At 41.1% G+C, this 18,910-nt stretch overlaps 1 pseudogene; it reads right to left on the bottom strand.

Annotated features, from left to right (window-relative positions):
- LOC124854558 overlaps positions 1-18,910 on the bottom strand; it is a 226,801-nt pseudogene that overhangs the window by 59,914 nt on the left and 147,977 nt on the right.

Here is an 18,910-nt window from a genome sequence, read left to right as displayed (position 1 = left end):
AAGACTTGGGCATCAGGAGAGAAAAAAGAGGATGAGGGAATACTATAATACAACATGTTACACAATGCATTGCAAGGAGTAGAAAGTACAGTTATTTGCTGGATACGTGTAGTGTGTGGTAACCCTGACCCTAAAAGTGAAAAGTACCTGAAAATGAATCTACTTAATAATAAACTTAAGTACAGCTCAAAGTAAATGTACTTTTGAGCAGTAACTCACATGGTATTATAACTTTGTATGTGCTGTGCAAGAACAGGAAGGTTGACAGCAGTGGCAGTAGTAAATAAGGGGGCAGGGCTCAGCCAAAGGTTTCATAATGAGAAGTAAGTAAATGAAGAAATACAAGATAGCAGGTACTCACACTAATAGTGGCAGCACATAGAGTCCGTGACTTCCTGCATACATGAGGATGGAAGGCCTGGCTATGGAGGCTTCTGTATCGGAGCCACGCACATCACCCTACACACACGCATATGCACAAATTTAATTCTATTTGTATATGGTTATAACATTTGTAATGTTGTTCTTCATCTCCCTGTTGAAGACTGATGTTGATGGAAATTAGTGTGTACGACCATCATTTCTCCGTGGTACATACTTCCGACTGAACACGCTCGTCAAGTTGCTGCGCGTTGAGAATCAGGAACTTCACAGCGCCACAGATCACGTTGCTCTGCACTGCCACCAGACTGCTGGCCATGGCGAAACACCTTGCAACGTACGCTGTCAGCCCAGGGAGGAGAGGGGGTAATTGTTCAGTTCTATAAATTTGCTAATGAAATACACCCCTTCCTCTCACAGTATAGTAGAATATACGTTAGAGACATTACATTACATATTAGAGATGTTTACGTATGACTTTACAGATGTTATGATGCTCACCAGGAGAGTCATTTTTGCTTTTGGCCCATAAAGCAAAAGAGCCATCAGTTTTACGGAAGGCAAGCTCGCTCTGTAACCTGACACAAACAAAACACACAATGTTTACTGAATAGAACTGGATGGCAGTTTTGTTTGTAAAACCGGTGAAACCTTAGTTGTGTCTGTGTCTATGTGTTAAGTTGTTTTCAGCCATGAACCTAACTCCAGATAATCCCTTGATGTTCTCCGGGGGCTGTAAGGTGAGAACGCAAATGTCAGAGTGAGAGGCTCCAGAGTTTCCTGCCAGCCTCTGAGTAAAAGCTCTGGATAAAGTTAAATGAGCTGATGTGAGCAAGAAATCCTCTGCAGGATTCACTGCAAGTGAGTTGGTGGCTGATGACGTTTAACACGCAAAAGATACAAAATGAGAAAAAGAGTACCAATATTTCAGGATGAAAAAGTGGTGCCATACATTGAGTTCATGTCTGAAAACAGCTTGAGTGTTGTAGCTCGGATATGGAGCAGGGTGGCATGTTGTGTCTTGTTTGTTTTGATACCACTTCAGCCACAGTAAAATTAGGTATGTGTGAGTAAATACATCTGAGTGATCTTACTGTCTTGATATGCTGGAGGGCTTCGCTGCTTGAAAGCCCAGCCTCCCACTGGTTGGTTTTGTCCAAATAAGTGGCTGCAATGACGGGTGCAGGGTCATGTGATCATGTTCTGCTTCCGCAGCCTGTCGGGTTGGCAGATAAGGCTGCCCATCGACTGCCCACTAATTGCAAGCCTCTACCATTGGAGCAATGTTTTCCTCCTGCAAGGGCACACACACACCAACAGAAAACCAAAGCACTTTAAATCAAGGAAGAAACAAGCAACAAACATGAATTCATTTTACGGGCATGCTAATACACTTACATGTCCAAATGTACCATAATCCCACCTGTCACAGAAATCTGTGCTAGTAGGTGTGTTTGGAACCAAATCTGTCTTTGGGATTCCACTGTTGATAATTTCCACTTGTGTACCTCTGAAGAGAGAAACATGATGAATTCAAGTAATAATAAAAACACAATATTACTACATTACTATCAAATGCAACTGTTTACAGGGTAAACTCACCGACACCTTTGTTAGGGGGCTCCAGTTATAATCTGTGATTACTTAACCAGAATACCTTCTGGCTGTTAAAAACAGCAGAAACAAACATTACAAATCACAACTACTTTTTATTTAATATAAAGTATTTTATTGCTGGTTTGCACACAAATACAGAATGGTTTGTCTGTTAAAATATTCAATCCTTATTGGTCTGGTTCTTTTTCTCAGTTGATGTTGTGATGTTGGAAAGGCTATGCAGTGCGCAGCCATAGTAGCTAACGGTGATGAGATGGTAAGAACTGGACACGCTGGTGACACAAAAAGGAAATCCTTCACAGATCAGACCATCTGATTTTGGCTGGGCCTTTGCCCTTCAGATTTGATGGTAGGGGAATGCCTTTATTGAGCCCGATGGAGTTATTGGGAATGATATTGACACACCCATGAGAGCAGGATATGTTAAAATGAAAATGGCTACGTACAAAACTCAGGTTACACTGGTTGCAACGGGCTGGAAAGCAGCCACACATACATTCACATCACATAGTAACAGGCCTCAGGTCGAGTAAGCATGTAGGCAAATCGCTGCATGGTGAGCGTTATACTTACAAGGTTCTGCCACTTCGTAAACACAAACAAAGATGGAGACCTCAAGGAGATCAACATTTACAAATGTTAAGATCAAGACAGAAAAATCAACAACACATCATACAAATAATTCCAAGCCTGGTCACAAAGCTTGTCTACAGTACTCGCCACTTCTGTCACTGATGACGGCCCACTGACCCATTAAGGTCTCACTACTGCCCCGACCTATTATGCGGTTATTGCATCTTGCGTACACATCTCAAAACCCCCAAACTCCAACTAACATCTGGCTTTTGCCTGCATAATGGATACAATCGTTATTCACTCCTCAGTCAAATGGCTCTGCAGCAGACATGGGTTTGATCCGACTGGCAGTGATGGACAGGTGACACCAAGTTGAACGTGCCACTCTTTTTTGCAAGACAGCAGGAGTTTGTGACGAGAACATGATGCACCAGGGGGAAAAAAAGGCAAACTCTCTTTTCTGGCAATGGGAAAGGTGTCATTCAATTGTAGCAGGTTTACCTGCCTTTAAATACCTGCTTACACCTACAAATGTGGTGTGAAAGAGGTATTTTACAGAGTGTGTTTCTCTTACCACCACCCAGCATCTTCATGACTCCACTGGCTGAGATGTGACCCTTAACAACTCCTTGGACTCAATGCGAATTGTCCTTCCTTCATGGGAATGATGACGAAGGGGACAGATCGTGGTGGTTTGTTGCTCCGACTTCTGACCTCTGACGATACCTTGCGTGTTTAGAAGCCACATGTACACATGCTCCTCCTCAATCAGATCCACACGCACCTTGGGAAAGACACAAAGATACATCAATGAGTGAGGTATATGTGCAGTCGGTCAAAGATCTGCCTCAAGAAGATGGGGATTCTTCTTCACGATTCCTCTCATATTTGACAATTTCAGGCACACTTTGATGTAAATAAAAGAACAACAATAATTTAATGGTTGAAATTGTTTTACAAAAGAACATTTTGACTCCTTGAGAATGAGAAGGAGCAATGTCAGCCACTACTGCACTTATCCAGGTTTCTTCAGGGTTTTACAAGTAAGATTTAAGACTTTTTAAGATCATAATGAATGAAATTTAAGACTTATGCTCACTACGACAGATACAAAGTGAATATTGGAGTCACAGAATTATTTATACTTCCCATAATTGAAGATAAAGTGAAGTAGCAGAGAGAATAACCCGTGAAACACCAACTATCTCTACAAACTACAGGCAGTATCAGTGTACTGTGACAAACTCTGACCAAGGTGTTCGTAGACTCAGCTACTTCAGTCCCATGTTGGTCTTGTTTGTAGTTTATTAGAGCGTGCTAATATCTGGCATCACAGAGAAAGAACTACACAGATAGAGAGATATTAGAACTATGGATGAAGCCAAAACATTTCTCTCAGAAATGAATAATGGTAATCTTAAAGTAACTGATTTAGAATTAAAACACCTACCTAAACATATATTTAAGACTTAGTATGTTGCATTTTACCACATTTAAAACCCTTTACAGCCTAAAATTCAACCAATTTTAGACTTTCTTAGACTTTTAAGATCCCACAAAACTCCTGGGAAAGCCAGGAAGAAACAATCACTTAAATATCTACTTTTGCTTTGACATCAGAGAAAATGATCATCGCCTCATTGACTCCATCCTGAAACAACAAAGCATCGCGGGCCAGACTTACCATGATAACATTAGGGCTGTAGTTGTGAGGATCGCCTTACCTTCCAGCTGCCTCCACGGACAGCAGAGTAGGGGGCAGTCTGAGATCGATGAAGAATGGCTTCCAGACAACACTTCCAATGGTTCGCCAATGCAGATTCCTTAACGATGAGAAGGATAAGAAGTGGTGAAACAGAGAAGAAAGAAATAGGGGATGAGAGAGATTTATATGATCGGTATGACAAAAATTCACCTGAGTCCTCACTGTAACTCTTGAAAGACTGGCGCCAGTGAACTGCCAGGTTGTGATTGAGTCTTGCAAAGGAACGCCCTTCATAAAGGATGTGGAGTCACTGAATCAAAAGTGCAAGGACTCAGAGAGGTTTTCAACGTTGGTGGTGTCATGAACAAAGTATAGTATTTTTTATGTCTATTTAGTTGCTGTTGGGACCTGCTTCTTTGTGAGACAACACTTCGGTATCACATGTTCAGTCAAAGGCCTGAAGCCGCATGTTCCTCCAGGACTCAGTCTCCCAGGGGGCATCAACGTTACACAGAGGTGTGAAACCCCAGGGACACAGGTTTCAACTCCCATTGGTCACTTCCTGGACCCCATGACCTGTGAGGTCACCGGGCCAATATAAGGCCTCGTTCTCCCCTCTTCTGTCTCTTCTGCCCTCTTTCCTGCCTCTTCCACAATCCCCACAGGAGGGAAGGCTGCTCTGTGCCTCTTCTCCAGCCTGCATCTTCTCTTCCCATCCACCTTCATGAGAGGAGGCAAGGTGCAGCTTCCAGCCTATCTCACCAAGGAAACCTCCAGCTCTACCTCCAACCCTACAAGCAGGTGTGCGACTCGATGTCCTGCTTGAAACTTCAGCCAGCAACTGAGCTGCACAGCTCAACAGAATCACTAAGGCCGAGACAGAAACCAGCAAGACGACTTGTTGAGAACTGCGAACTGCAATAGCAACTTAGCCTCTCTTCAATGGACGGGTAACACAACTGGGCTTAATATAATTATACTTGAAGTAAGCAAGACTGTTTATTCGATTCTGTGATGTTTATAAGTTTGATTTGCAAGGTTGTGATATTTTGGTTACAAGTTATTGAGAAAGTAATGTTAGTCTGTTATGCTTACAGTCTTTGTTGCATCCAATCTAGTAACTTTGTCTAATTTGGCACACACACACAGACACATGCAGGCTCCTTCACCTAATTAGCTCTGACCCCTGCTACATGTCGAAAGACCTAATAGGGGGAAGGGGTGTTTTCCAGAGTGGCCAGCCGCCATTTTGGAAGCACATAGGGGGAAAGGGTGCTATCTCTTTGGCCAGCCGCAATTTTGAAAGCACGCTGACTCACACAGACACACACATGCATACCACATACCTGTCTTTGTTTAGTAAGTACACCGTCAGTAATTTGTGTTTTTATACTTTATTATATTCATAATAAATAAGCCTTTTAACAAATGTTTTTCATTAATGCTTGCATAAGTGAATTTTGCCAACCTCACACTGTCAAGAACTCCATCCTTCAACCCTAACTACATTTCATATGGTAATTTTGGTTATAGTTATTAATTTAACAGCACCTAGAGTTCCAAATTTGTATTTAGAACCTTTATGAGACTTAATCAATAAATTGGCTATCTTTCCTTTCCTTTGAAGGGTGGTGCTCCCTAGGTAACTTTAATCAATTAAAGTTATTATTTAATATTAATAATAAAATATTAATATTTTATATTTTATTTTGATAAATCAAATTTATTGAATGCCGAAAGGCACACCCATTTTATGGTATCACGTTTAATGCATTATGGCACAACATTGCCTCACCAGTTCGGTGTTTAGGCGGGCAAGGGAGGCAGTTTGATTTCGACTACAGCCAACTCCTCAGGAATCCTATGCGAAACAATTTCGCATTGCTGTCCATGTCATCGTGTCGCCCCCTCACCTGGAGAGTCATTAACAAGGAAGGTTACCACTTGATTGTCTCACAACCACCAGTCTGACCTATAGATCTTATATAAAAAATGGACACAAAAGTGAAGCTGTCTGTCGCCACCTGCGGCTGGCTGCATACGGATAAATCTGGTCAGAGCTGCTTTTGTGTTGATGACATTTCTTAAACGCTATAGACGAAATGAAGAAAACTAAAAGAATAAACATTCCTGGATGAAAAATCTGTGTCACAAACGTGAGAAGACAATCGGTTTAAGATGTCGTAAAAGAGTTTTTGGCAATAACATGGATCAAAATGAACTAATAAATAAATTGTGTTTCTCATTTTAGGTAGTTCTTATCAGCACTGATCTTTGGTTCAAGTTGTACTTTTCTTGATTAAAAATAATACATTACTTCTTTTATGACTGATTCGTGATTGGTTGAGCATGGGCTCCTACCCCCTGATCGCTACTGCTCAGACTCTGATTCCAAATGCACAAGATGGCAGCTGTTGTATTCTGGACATTTTGGATTTGAATTTCTAAATAGTGGGAGAAAGCGGAGATTTGTCGTCCATCTTTATGTACAATCTCTTGTCTGGTCAGGATGACTCCACCAGCCCTCTTTCCTTCCTATCACTCCATCTCTTACTAAGTGGGCTGTTGTTTGATCCTAAGCCTATCTCGTCTCGCAGGTTCTCCACCCCTGCAGCAGCAGGAAAGCCTCAGCACAGGATGCACCGTCCGATGTACTCACTGCGCGCCTGACAGGGTGTATGACAGGGGTCTCCCTCATGCCATCCAAACAGCACTCACGCTGGGTAAGTCTTACTGTCATAATGACTCACTGAAAGAGGGCTGAGAGAGACAGAGGAGAAGGGATGAAGTACAAAATGAAATGGGAGCTGTTTGGAATAAAGCATTTTAAATTAAGACAAATTAGGAAACAGATACATAAACTAGTCAATAGTCTTATCCACATTACGGCCGTTCACTTTATTCAAAATTCAAATAGTCATGTGTGTGACTAGATAGTTTAGAGTTGTGGCTCTTACATGCTGGTCGTGGACGTGCATTATAGTGGGAGATCGCTTCCTCCCCAGGACCGACATTTCTCTCTCTGGAAAATGCAACACAGACTAAATGTTAAACAGATTACCTGACGGAGGATACAGTTTGACTTTGATCTTGACGGTTGGATGAAATCAGTTCTAATTTGAGAAGGGAAACAAATGAGAGAAAATCTGTGTCACCTGTTCTGTAGGAGTCCCAGAGGCAGTGCTGACTCAACAACAGGCCGGCATCGTAGAACACACTATACTGTCCTTCCCTCCGCCGGGTGTGCAGCCTGCCGTATTTCCTCTCTACAATGTCCCACACCTGGAACAGTGGAAGTCATTTTACACACAGGGATACAAAGTTGCGAATTAAGGAAATAAATCAAGTTCTGAATCACCAGAAGAAAGATGTATTTATAAAGTGTGCATCAGCAGCATGACAGATAACCACAGTATACTGGATATTCATCACTATACATACATTATTACCTCCACCAAGGAGGTTATGTTTTTACCTGTGTCTATTGGTTTGTTTGTTGGTGGATATTTTTGTCAGCAACATCATGCAAAACCACTGAACCAATTTCCACCAAACTTGTTGGAGGAACGGTCATGAGCAGAAATTGTTATTCTTTGGTCCAAATGTGGATTAAGGCCCATCTGGTAATTTTTTTACTTTTCTATTAATGACAAATAAATAACCACTTTCTTTTTTCATTTGTATTGGTACTATAATTAATAGACTATCATATATTGGGCTTTGGCGGAGCAATTGTGACCCTCCAAAATGAGATGCTTTACACACATGGACTGACTACGAGATACCTCTGACCTTCTCAGCTGCTGTATGTGAGAACGCAGTCGTGTAAGTAAGAGACTCGAGCTGGAGATCCTCTGAAGGTTCACCGCAAACGAATGGGCGAAGTGTGATTACCCTTCTAACACGTGACAGATGCAAAAGGGGAAACAAATATCTCTAAGATGAAAAGAAAGCACACACATAGAAGACACAGATGAAGATCTCAAGAGAGCTTGGTGATATAACATGCCACTGTCGATGTGCTGTAGACAAACACATGAGATTCTGCAGCCGGATGAACACGTTACATCCTGCCTGCTGCGCCACCCTCACATGAACGCTCTAGAGATTTCTGTGCTGTTGTGAACACGTCTATGGAGAATCTCCTCCTGCATCATTCATTCAGTATGAAAGGCAAACTTCGGAGTTCATGTCTGAAACGACCTATACTGAAAACTTAAAAAGGGCTTTTTTTTTTTTACATCATTGTTCAAATTAACCACCTTTTTGAAATATTTCCACTGATAACGATAGAATAAAGAAATTGCCTTTTTCTGGGTGAGGCGGTGCTTGTTATTGAGAACGATCTTTGTCCACTGCTACCAGTCCCACCGCAGGGCCTCTGATCTCCGGCACCTCAGATCAAACATGCTATGGTGGCTCGTAGGACGCAGCAGGATTCGAAGATTCCAGTCAGCTAATGATGAAGGAAGGGCGATGAATAAAGGAGACGAGCAGTTTTGTGCTTGATGAAAACACATAGAACATATCCCAAAGTACAGAACCAACTTTTCACTTTCTGCTTGTCTTGTTTCTTCTCGTAATTAGTTTAACTCTGTAACCAGTGACGTGAGTCTTATTTAACCCATGCAGGTGTCCTTGACATCCACTCCACACGGAGTCTGACACCACCTCATTGTCAGTTAGGATGACAGGCCATGATGGAATGATGGCAGCATGTCTGGTGATTTCAATATTCAGGGAAATCAACACTACTTGTCCTGTAACGGCCATGTTTGATCAACTGACCCCTGCTCAGGATCTAGGCACAGATTCACACATAAGTACTTAAAACTGGAGCTATACTTTACATAGGTCGAGGCATGAGGCAGAGAAAAACATCTCTCACCAGGTATGTGATGTCACTGTCTTGATCTTGAATTGCTTTTTAGAATGAGGTTGACGCTCAGATTGCTCTCCAATTCCAGCTCTGCTGTATCCACACCTACAAAATGATATTTTGCAATGAATGCGAGACACACTGAATAGTTCATGGCACATACAGTACTTTTATCATCACAGCCTTGTCCTATCTGAAGGTATTTAGACTTACCTATGTGGATGTAGTTTTGGCTTTTATTGTTGTATTGGACATACCATGCTGGCATTTGCTTCTTGTCTCTCAAGTGAAGACGAGGATCGTTGGTCTTGGCCTTCAATTAGAGACACACATGGTTATAAAGAAATACATATAAAAGCTCTGACCGTCCGATCTCTAATCCTATTGGTGACAAACATTGAAGTCCTACTCCAGCAGTTTATTATATCCTTAAAACTCTTTATTCCTCAAAATCAACTGTATCTTATTATTGTTATTCAAAGTTTGTCATAAAAAATCCTCATATCACCTTAAAATGGCTTAATGTAACACTTCACCTTCCTTCCTACGTCCATGACTGGGACTGTGAATATGCTAATATGACCTCTGCGGTGGAGGAGCCTTTTCCAGCTACTGAGGCTTTATCCATACTACTATGTTTTACGAACATGATCTCTATCAACGTGAGTGCTTTGGCTCGTTTCTGCGGTTTAATTCTATCATAATAACACACGAAAAAGGAAAATTACATGACCACGCTCACTTGGCATGCAGTAATATGCCGGTGGACACAGGAATTGCTCTAGGAATCAATTGTTTCCTCTACATGTTACCGGTTGTATCATTGTACAATGCAGAATTTAACAACACTTGTAATTGATTATCCATGATGCGTCTACACTGGAGGTCAAGGCTACTGTGTCGCTTTGTTTTTCTTTTTCTGAATAGGGTCATGTGATAGGCGCCTGTTTCCAAACATCTCTGTTTCCTGCTCGCTTAGGACTAAAACACTGCTTTTGGAGTTAAAATGTCAGCAGTGTTTCCAAACTTCTCAGTTTTAGAGGCTCTGTACTCTGAAATGGTGTGAACACCAGGCGAACCACAGCATAGTTGTTGTTTTTAAGAATATAGGACATGGTTTTGAATAACCCTTGCACGCTTGAAGATCTCTCTGCACAATTTAGGTTACCAACTACCAGTGCAGAAGTTAGCAGGTGTTAGTGGTAGGGACTTAACTTCAGTTGTGCACCTTGGCGTCATGAAGTGTTTTGGCTTTGTAATCAATGATACAGGCCAAAACTTGGAGGGTACACTGAGGCTGTGCTGCAGAGACTTCACAAACACTAAATCTGTTTTCTTTTTACACTGGCATTTCTTAACTGCAGTGTAAAAGGTGGAAATACTCCCATTCATGCAGCTGACTGCTTACTTTACTCAAAAATGTTCTTGTATCAAATGGGAGTCAAGGGTTCTATCTGTCATGTGTAATCGAGATAAAAGGTAATGGTATATAAAAGGCAAAAAGGGGACTTAAGCACATTTTTTTTTAACTTGATTTTCACCAGAGGGGGACTTGCGATCCGCTCTTGCTTACTTAAAGCTGCATTATTTGGATTATTACAAGAAATCTCGACAGCAGTAACAGAACCAAATCAACAAACTAAATATATCTGAAACCTGCACAGAGCTGCAGAGTTGGGTGATAGTAATCAAATTGTAATCAATTGCAAAGAAAATCAAAAATGTGCTCTGATGCAGGTTTCAGCTTCTGTTTGCAAAAACGAATCCGTGTCGTATAAAGAGCAAAAATGAAAATCAAGAAACTTCAGACACTTACATTGATCGCCGTCTTGAAACTCCGGCCACTGTGTTGACTGTAAGCTTTGCATAGCCATTGGCTGCGGTTCTGTCTCCACCTCACCTGGATTCACCACCACTGCAACACCTGTGCCGGAGTTTCATCTGATTTGTGACTTCAATCTGCCATCAAGGAAAACAAAAACAGCCAAACAATGAGAAATATTCACCTGTATTATCAAAGCATATAGTTAATCACATCTTATTAAGGGCAAACAAACTCTATTACATCCTGTTGTATGCAGTGTATGTACTGTGCAACAATAGACAGAACAGAGCAATGGTGAATATTGCACAAATAGCACAAAATCAATTAGGCCACTCAGATCTGGCAAACAGGAGCGGATCGCTCAAGTGCCATCATTCAACACAGCATGTGGGCTGGATGACAGTGGGACAGTGTGGGCCAAATAATTTGCTATGTGGGATTGAATAGTTAAACCTGTTGAATTGAGTAGTAATTATCTAACCTTTAAAATACAAACTCAAGACAACAACAGAAATAATAATAATATAATAATACAATATTAATGACTATACATTTGATTTCACTGCACCTTGACAGACACCTTACAATATATTACAAATAAACACGTGAATAATTTAAAGGGGACATTGTATGCCCATTTTTTACCACAAGTTGATATGGTTCCTTAATGAAATGTCTGTAACATACTTGGTCAAAATACCACAAGGATCATATAAAAACAGCACCCTTTTACTCCTGTATAAACAGCCTTCCAAGCAGAGTGACCTGTTTGAGTGCCTGTCTTAAATGCTAATGAGCCAGCTCCCCTCCCCTCTCCCCCATGATTTTAAACGATATAAATTACATATTTTATATGATATAAATATCAAATATGAATCCCATACTTTGTATTCCCCTTCTGTTGTCCTGGAGTTCTAATTTTCCCAATCATAATTAAATGTCCCCTCTGCCCATCCATTACAAGCAATACCAGCAGACAGACAGAGAGAGAAAGAGAGGGGGGGCTATGAAGACCATTATTTACCCCCGAACTCCCGACATTCAACAACAAGCGGAGAAAGCAGAATCGCGGCTGACCTTATATATACAGTTCATGGGGCTGACCAGCGCGAGAAATGCACGCCCCGGCAGAACAGCCAGGCGGCTGCACGCTGGGAACGGCGCTGCGCTGCCCGCAGCTCGCTGCCTCCCCGGTGTAAACCCGGCGTAACGAGTGTGGGGGACGGGGGTGAGGTGGGGGGCCAAGACCATGTAGGGAGACTTCAGTGCCTTGTTACGGCTCACAAACCCAGGAAGCTCAATCGAGTCGCTCAAGCATGACGTTTCTGACTTAGGAGGAACTATAATAAAACGCGCTAGTGTTTTTCCCAGAGTTTTTGGGTTGGTAGACATGCCAGATACCCACATTAACGTGTAGAAGTACCAACAAAGTGGAATTTGCATGCTATCCCCTTTAAGCAAAACCAAACATTGAAATTGGATTAGTGTTTTGACTATGTTTTTTTTTTTGAGTTGTTCAGATAATATTTATAATGCATATATATTATCCATAGATATTTTTAATTATATAACATAGGTAATTTTATTTTATTTCAGGTTGCCTGGTAAAAGCTGATAGATAAAATTAGCTTTATACAGCAAACTTTTTACAGTATTTTGTCTGTGGATTAATGAGCACTGTCTCCAGCAAATAAATAAACACATGATAAGAAATGTATGAATTACTGCTGTTGCCCTCTGGAATATAATTTGTTCATGTTGCATCATAGAAATATAGAACGTCACTGTCATTTTATATAAGTGTAAAAATGCTGTCAGGCTTTACCGCAACATTGAAGCTCATTCTCGGTTTGAAAAATTTGGGCGCCTTTCTTGAAGTGGATGGTGTAGGATGTGACAATCTGGATACCTCTCAACTCTGCCTCCACCATCTCACCACCTGTTCAGAAACACAACGCACACCCACCCACAGGCTCATTACATTTGTTCACATTCTAAACTGATATATGAAATGGTCATTTCTGATGCACATATCCTATATGAAGTTTATATTTCTCGTCATAGCTGCGGCATATTTGTCAATGACATTGAATAAGTCCTGAGCTGTTGAATCACACATGATCAGACATGCTGAAATGGCACAAACTCACAGTTTGTCTTTCTTACCGCTTCGTCAGCACTGACGGATACAAATATCGAACTCCCCCACCAGTTTATTGATATCCTGGAAGGTCTGTGTGATGTGCTGTCTCTTCAGTTGGACCTGCCCATTACCATTCTCGATCTAATGTGACATAACACACAAAAAAACAATTAAACACAGTATAGTAGCACAGTAGAACAGTAAGCAAAACAGTTGAGGTACTGTTCAGTCTGGTTTCATTCTGAACATCATGAATATTTAATATCTGCAGATAGAAATGTGACAATGCAATGCAATGCAACTGGCAAATTGGACAGACAGAATTATAGCATGTGTCACCAATATTCTCTGGAAGAGAGCTGGGGAAGCTGTTCCTTCTGATCATCCTGCTGAACCCCCAAATACTCACGTATGCTGTGCCACTCACCTCTTCACCAAACAGATACCTAAAGCCAGAAGCAAAGGTTTGTACCCACTGTAGTGGTGCAACCCCTGACCAGGTGTCTAATCTGTGACACTGTCTACCTGACAGGATGGAACCCCTTATTTGGCGGTGTCTCACTGCTATGACCTTGATAAACAGGGTGTATGCCCTTATTTGGTGATGTTTTTCTTCCCGACTGCTACAGCGTACGGACAGACACACAGATGATCTCATGTCTTTCATGTCTTTTTCACATGTTTTATGAAACGCTCTTTGTATAAGTTCTGGCTTTTGAACTTGCGGCCAGTTCCATTTTGCCAATCTGCTTGTTGTGTAACCTCTGCAGAGCTTACTATTATAAAGACTCAAAGGCAACTCCAGTCTGAGAATTTCATTATTTCAAATTCAAGATGAATTTCCATCACACCAAAGAAGAAAACTGGACTGAGCAAAATTGGGATCATCAAAATGTGACATTAATAATAATAATAATAATAATAATACATCAGATTTATATAGCGCCTTTTCAATGCTCTCAAAGACGCTTCACAAAATAAGGAAACAATCAATAAACTCTTTAATACAAATAAAAAGAAAATGATAATAATGAAGTATACCAAGAAAATAAAAAAACGAAATAAACAATGACTGGGGCAGATCCAGGGGTAGTCTGATTGGGCCCTGAAGCACCATGTCCTGTATGGTCTTTTTAAGAAATAAAATATATAATAATAATGAAAAAAAGGTCAGTTACTCACAATACTTACAAAAATAAAAATTTAGACTTTACATTTTCTAAGCTTTTTTGAAGAACACAATGTGGTTGAACAAGAAACACAAATATATTCAATGATAAGTGGTTTTGCTTAAAGCTATCGAGCCAACAGTAAATATGAACGCTAAATGTGCACCTTACTGGATGCATTGATGTTGGATATTTAATTGGTCCTCATGTAAAATTGTGGGTCTTTTTATGGCCCTGGATTTAGAAAATCCTAGATCCACCACTGAACAATGACAACAGACTAAATCACAAAAAGCCCAACACATCCTCTAATTCAATCAATTCACTAATGACAACTCTTTTTCAGAGCCACAAACAAGAACCTTCACATACGTAGCTTTGATGTTGATGGTGAGATCCGACTGTCCACATAGAAGAAGGAGCTCAAAGGCGTCAGTTTCACCTCAAAACTCGGCAGCACTAAAAATGAAAAATGTATTATATCAAGTAAGTTTATTGTGGAAGTAAAAATTAATGAATGCTTTAGGTTTTACAGTAAATAACGCTTGAGGTAAAAGGGACTCACCATATTCTTGACCTCGAACTCTGCAGAAAAGCTTTCCGTGGTTGCTGTGAACTTAGCCACAACTTTCCAAAGTCCAGGGCTGCATGCATGCACACACACACACACACACACACACACACACACACACACACACACACACACACACGCCACAAGAAAAAATTGAAATAAAATGTCGGAAAATGAGAAAAACTGCATTTAAAGTACCCAGGCTGGGACTTTATCAAATCATGAAGTCTGTCACTGTTCTGGTTATTTCTGTCAGTCCAATAGATTAGCAGCCGCCAGGTTGTTAATAAAGATTAACAAGTTGACGGCTGCCTAAAATAGTTTAATCTAATTTGATTTAATTAAATACCAACCTGACAATTTCAGCAGTTGAAACTTCCAGAGTGATCCTCGATTTCAGAGAGACTGGATCCAGAGGTAAACGAAGATGCCATTGTGAGAGTCTAAAATAAAAGTCATTGGGACAACCATTAACACTCGAACCTCTGCCACTTATATAAAGTCTAACACTATTTCAACAATGTTTCTTTACTTGTACAATGAGTGATGGGACGGTTGTAACAACAGATCCCTTGAACGAATCTAAATTCTTAGATTTAAAAAATTTTAATCTAAGAATTTGTTGAGATGATGGTGAAAGCTAGAAATGATGTGCCATTGAGCTGATTCTAATTAGAATTTTTGTTTTGTAAAATGCAAAGTTAAAAATGCAATACCACAAACTCAATGGCAATGGAAGCCGCTTGAATTTCCTGTTCCTCTCCACCGCTCCATGGGCGCCACTGCAAACATTCTGGAAATGAACTGACAGGAAGAGAGATAGAGGTTTATTTTACAGTGCAGCAGTCATTCATAAAAAGAACAAATGATGGCCTACTTGCAGAGATATGGGTGAGTTCTCAGTGCTGAAGTTTTATTGAACTGACCTTACTGTTTGGGGTGTAGAGGGTCTTGTCAGTCTCTGGGATGAAGATGTAGCCAGACTGAAGGACACCAAGACGACTTTCTCCAGCAGGCGGTTGGGGAACTGAGCTTGTAGGTAGATCGTGCATTTTCGCTTCAGGTTGGCGTCCCATAAAGCCCCTAGCAGGATCTGATGGCAGCATGTAGAGAAATGAGTGTGTGACTGAGGAGCAGGACGAACACAAGTAGAGCATTTCCCGAGTTCATGTTAGAAAATGACGTCAAGTCACAACAGTGTTTCACATACCCTTATTTGTCCCAGTGCCTGAAGTGTTTTGCGCTGGCAAGCGCCACAGATGTGGTTGCCAGCCTTTTGTTCTTGGTTGATGGTTCTTCACGCTGATTTCGACCCTGATGTCTACTCCTTCTCGCAGTCTTGACACTCCACAAAGACATTTTCTGCCGCTCCTACACGAGCAAGTTGGGGCAGACATCACCTTCCTACAGAGCAGGAGGAAAAGACAAAGATAAAAACATACTGTCATCTCTTTGCACCATGTGTCTACAGGGCAAACAAATTTTCAGCCCATATTTGTATGAAACACTGCCACAGTGTAATCTAGCCCACCCACGGATGGAATAATGCCAATTGAACGATCTGCTCCTGCTTGCTAGATCTGGGGCCACAATTAAGCCGCAGTAATACTGCAGCCAACCAAAGGTGACCTGAACTTGTATTGTGGTGTTAGCCATAGTCACCATTTACCATATAACACCATAGCCCAGCGACCAGATTACATTTTACCTGGAGCATGGCATGTTTCCAAAAAAGGAACCTATTGTTTTGAGATATTTGGGCCAAATCTGACACATTTGGAAAACATAAAAAGAGGACAAGGTCCACCACTGAAGCAGACTCCTTTCTAGTCTGACAAATAGGCATATTTAAGCTTACTGCTGTTTTACAGCTTGCTGTACTATTTGGATTTGACTATGTTCTACTGTGTTTACTCACGGGCTAAGATGAGCTATCACTTGTCACTGAAAGCAGATTTAAATTTGGCATGTCGCCTATGATCGAGTAAAAATATTAGTTATTTAATGAGTAGATTAAAATATATATACATATAAATTCTGAAAATGCATTGATATGCCTAAGTTTTGAATTAGTTACATTATAATTCATAATGATTATATAAATATTAAAATAGCTGCTTCATAGACTATAGGTCCAATGAGTATTAATGATCTAGCCATAACAGAAATGTTTTAAAACAGTCTCCGCTCTGGATTTCCTTTGATAACTCACACCCTGCTGATGTCTGGTGAACGCGACTGCCCGTGATCCGCTTTCTAGACACTACACTTATGCATCACACACAACCAGGCATGTGCACAGATAGACTTTCAGTGGTACCAAGCACCTGCCCTTTTGCCCTGGATGAGAAAAGTGCCCCTTCTGCTGGAGCACAATTTTTTCTTCATTCATCAATATTTAAGAATAAAAATTACTCTCTGTCATCAATTCCCCAAATGTGTTTTGATATCTGACGGGGCATTTATTTGAGTTCTGTGAGAATTTCACGACATGCTCGCGGCGCTCACAAGCTCTGCTGCCAGCCCCTCCCTCCTCCCCTCCTCCTCCACTCAGTGCTCATGCAGTGCTGAGGGCCAGGCCAAAACGGCTGCAGCCTACTTTCTTTGACCCGCAGCATCAGACAAAACAGGTAATGACGGTGTTTCAGTAATCCCCGACGTTGCTTTGGTGACAATTAACCACAACATTAGCGCTGTTGAAAAAACATTACGTCAACTGGTCCGACGTTTCCTAAAAATAAACAAACAAAAACTCACGAAACTGCAGATTTCAAAGCCTTGTCCAGCTGTTTACTGACGCTTATTGGGTGTTTAACAAGAGAGAGAGGGAGCGAGATACAGGCAGACAGACAGACAGACAGACAGACAGACAGATAGACAGACAGACAGGCAGACAGGCAGACAGGCAGGCAGAGAATTTAAAGGCAGTTTTACTGTTCTACAAATTAGACAAGTTCACTAGTTTTGTTTCATTTAAAATTGTAATTATTGAAATGAAAGGTAGGTCTTTAAGTTGAGCTACATGACAGTCTGGTGAGGTATATTGTGGTAAATTATTAGTGTAATGCTGCTTATGCTTCAACTCTGTCAGAAAACAGTAAAAAATGTGTGTGTACTGTGTTGTCAGCTTTATAGAGATTATGTAAGTCATTCTTGATTATGCACAACATTGATTTATCTCACTTACAAAATTTGCAGCATAATGCCAAGAAAAGAGAGACTCCAAAAAGCAGAAGGACAGGGAACTGCAGCAAGCAGCTCAGGTAGCAGCTCTTTATCTTGGATCAGGCCATCAACTAGTAAAACAAATGAGGGAGAATCAGTAACCCTACTCCCATCACAGATGAGGAAGGACAGACAGAGTGTAGGACTGAGTTATGTCTAGGGGCAGCAACAGAAACAGTGTTGCCTGGAGGAGATGAGTCAAGAAGAGGGTGAAGCGGACAGCAGCTCCCTTTACATCACAGCAAGGGCATGGAGGAAAGAGCTGTTGATGAAAGTGAGGATGCACTTCAAAAATAGCCACCATGCCATCCTACAGATCCGTCCCATATTGAAGCATTTCTCACATCAGGTGCAATGAGAGCTACATTGCTATGTGCTGCAGTGTAGGGCCCTGTCAACCAGAAATGTTTTTTCCCAAAATGCTGAAGGCGGTCATTCCAAAAGCATTGGTTTTCTGAAATGTGTGGCTGGAGTATTCCCCAAGTTCTGATTCAATGCATTGTTTCAGTTGTCGGCTTTTTCTACCTGGGAAGACAGATATAAAAGCAGAAAGGAGGGAGAAATGGGATCAGAAAGTGGGAATACTGCTCTGAAAAAATCAAGCAGCACTTGTCACAGAGGTCCACATGACAAGCATGGTGTGAGGTGGACCAATTACAAAAAAAGGCACTCCAGACTTCATTTGATGTATCAGATGTAAAGGGAGTGGCCAGAGAGCGAGAGAGGCAGACAAACAGAGAGATACTCGACCAGGTTAATAGATCTCACAGCAGGATCTCGTGAAGGCAGGACTAGCATTCCGAGGTGATAATGAGAGTA

Source organism: Hippoglossus stenolepis, chromosome 2 (genome assembly GCF_022539355.2).
Source record: "Hippoglossus stenolepis isolate QCI-W04-F060 chromosome 2, HSTE1.2, whole genome shotgun sequence".
Taxonomy (NCBI): domain Eukaryota; kingdom Metazoa; phylum Chordata; class Actinopteri; order Pleuronectiformes; family Pleuronectidae; genus Hippoglossus; species Hippoglossus stenolepis.
The sequence above is the reverse complement of the archived record's forward strand: the minus strand, read 5'-3'. Positions and strand labels throughout refer to the sequence as shown.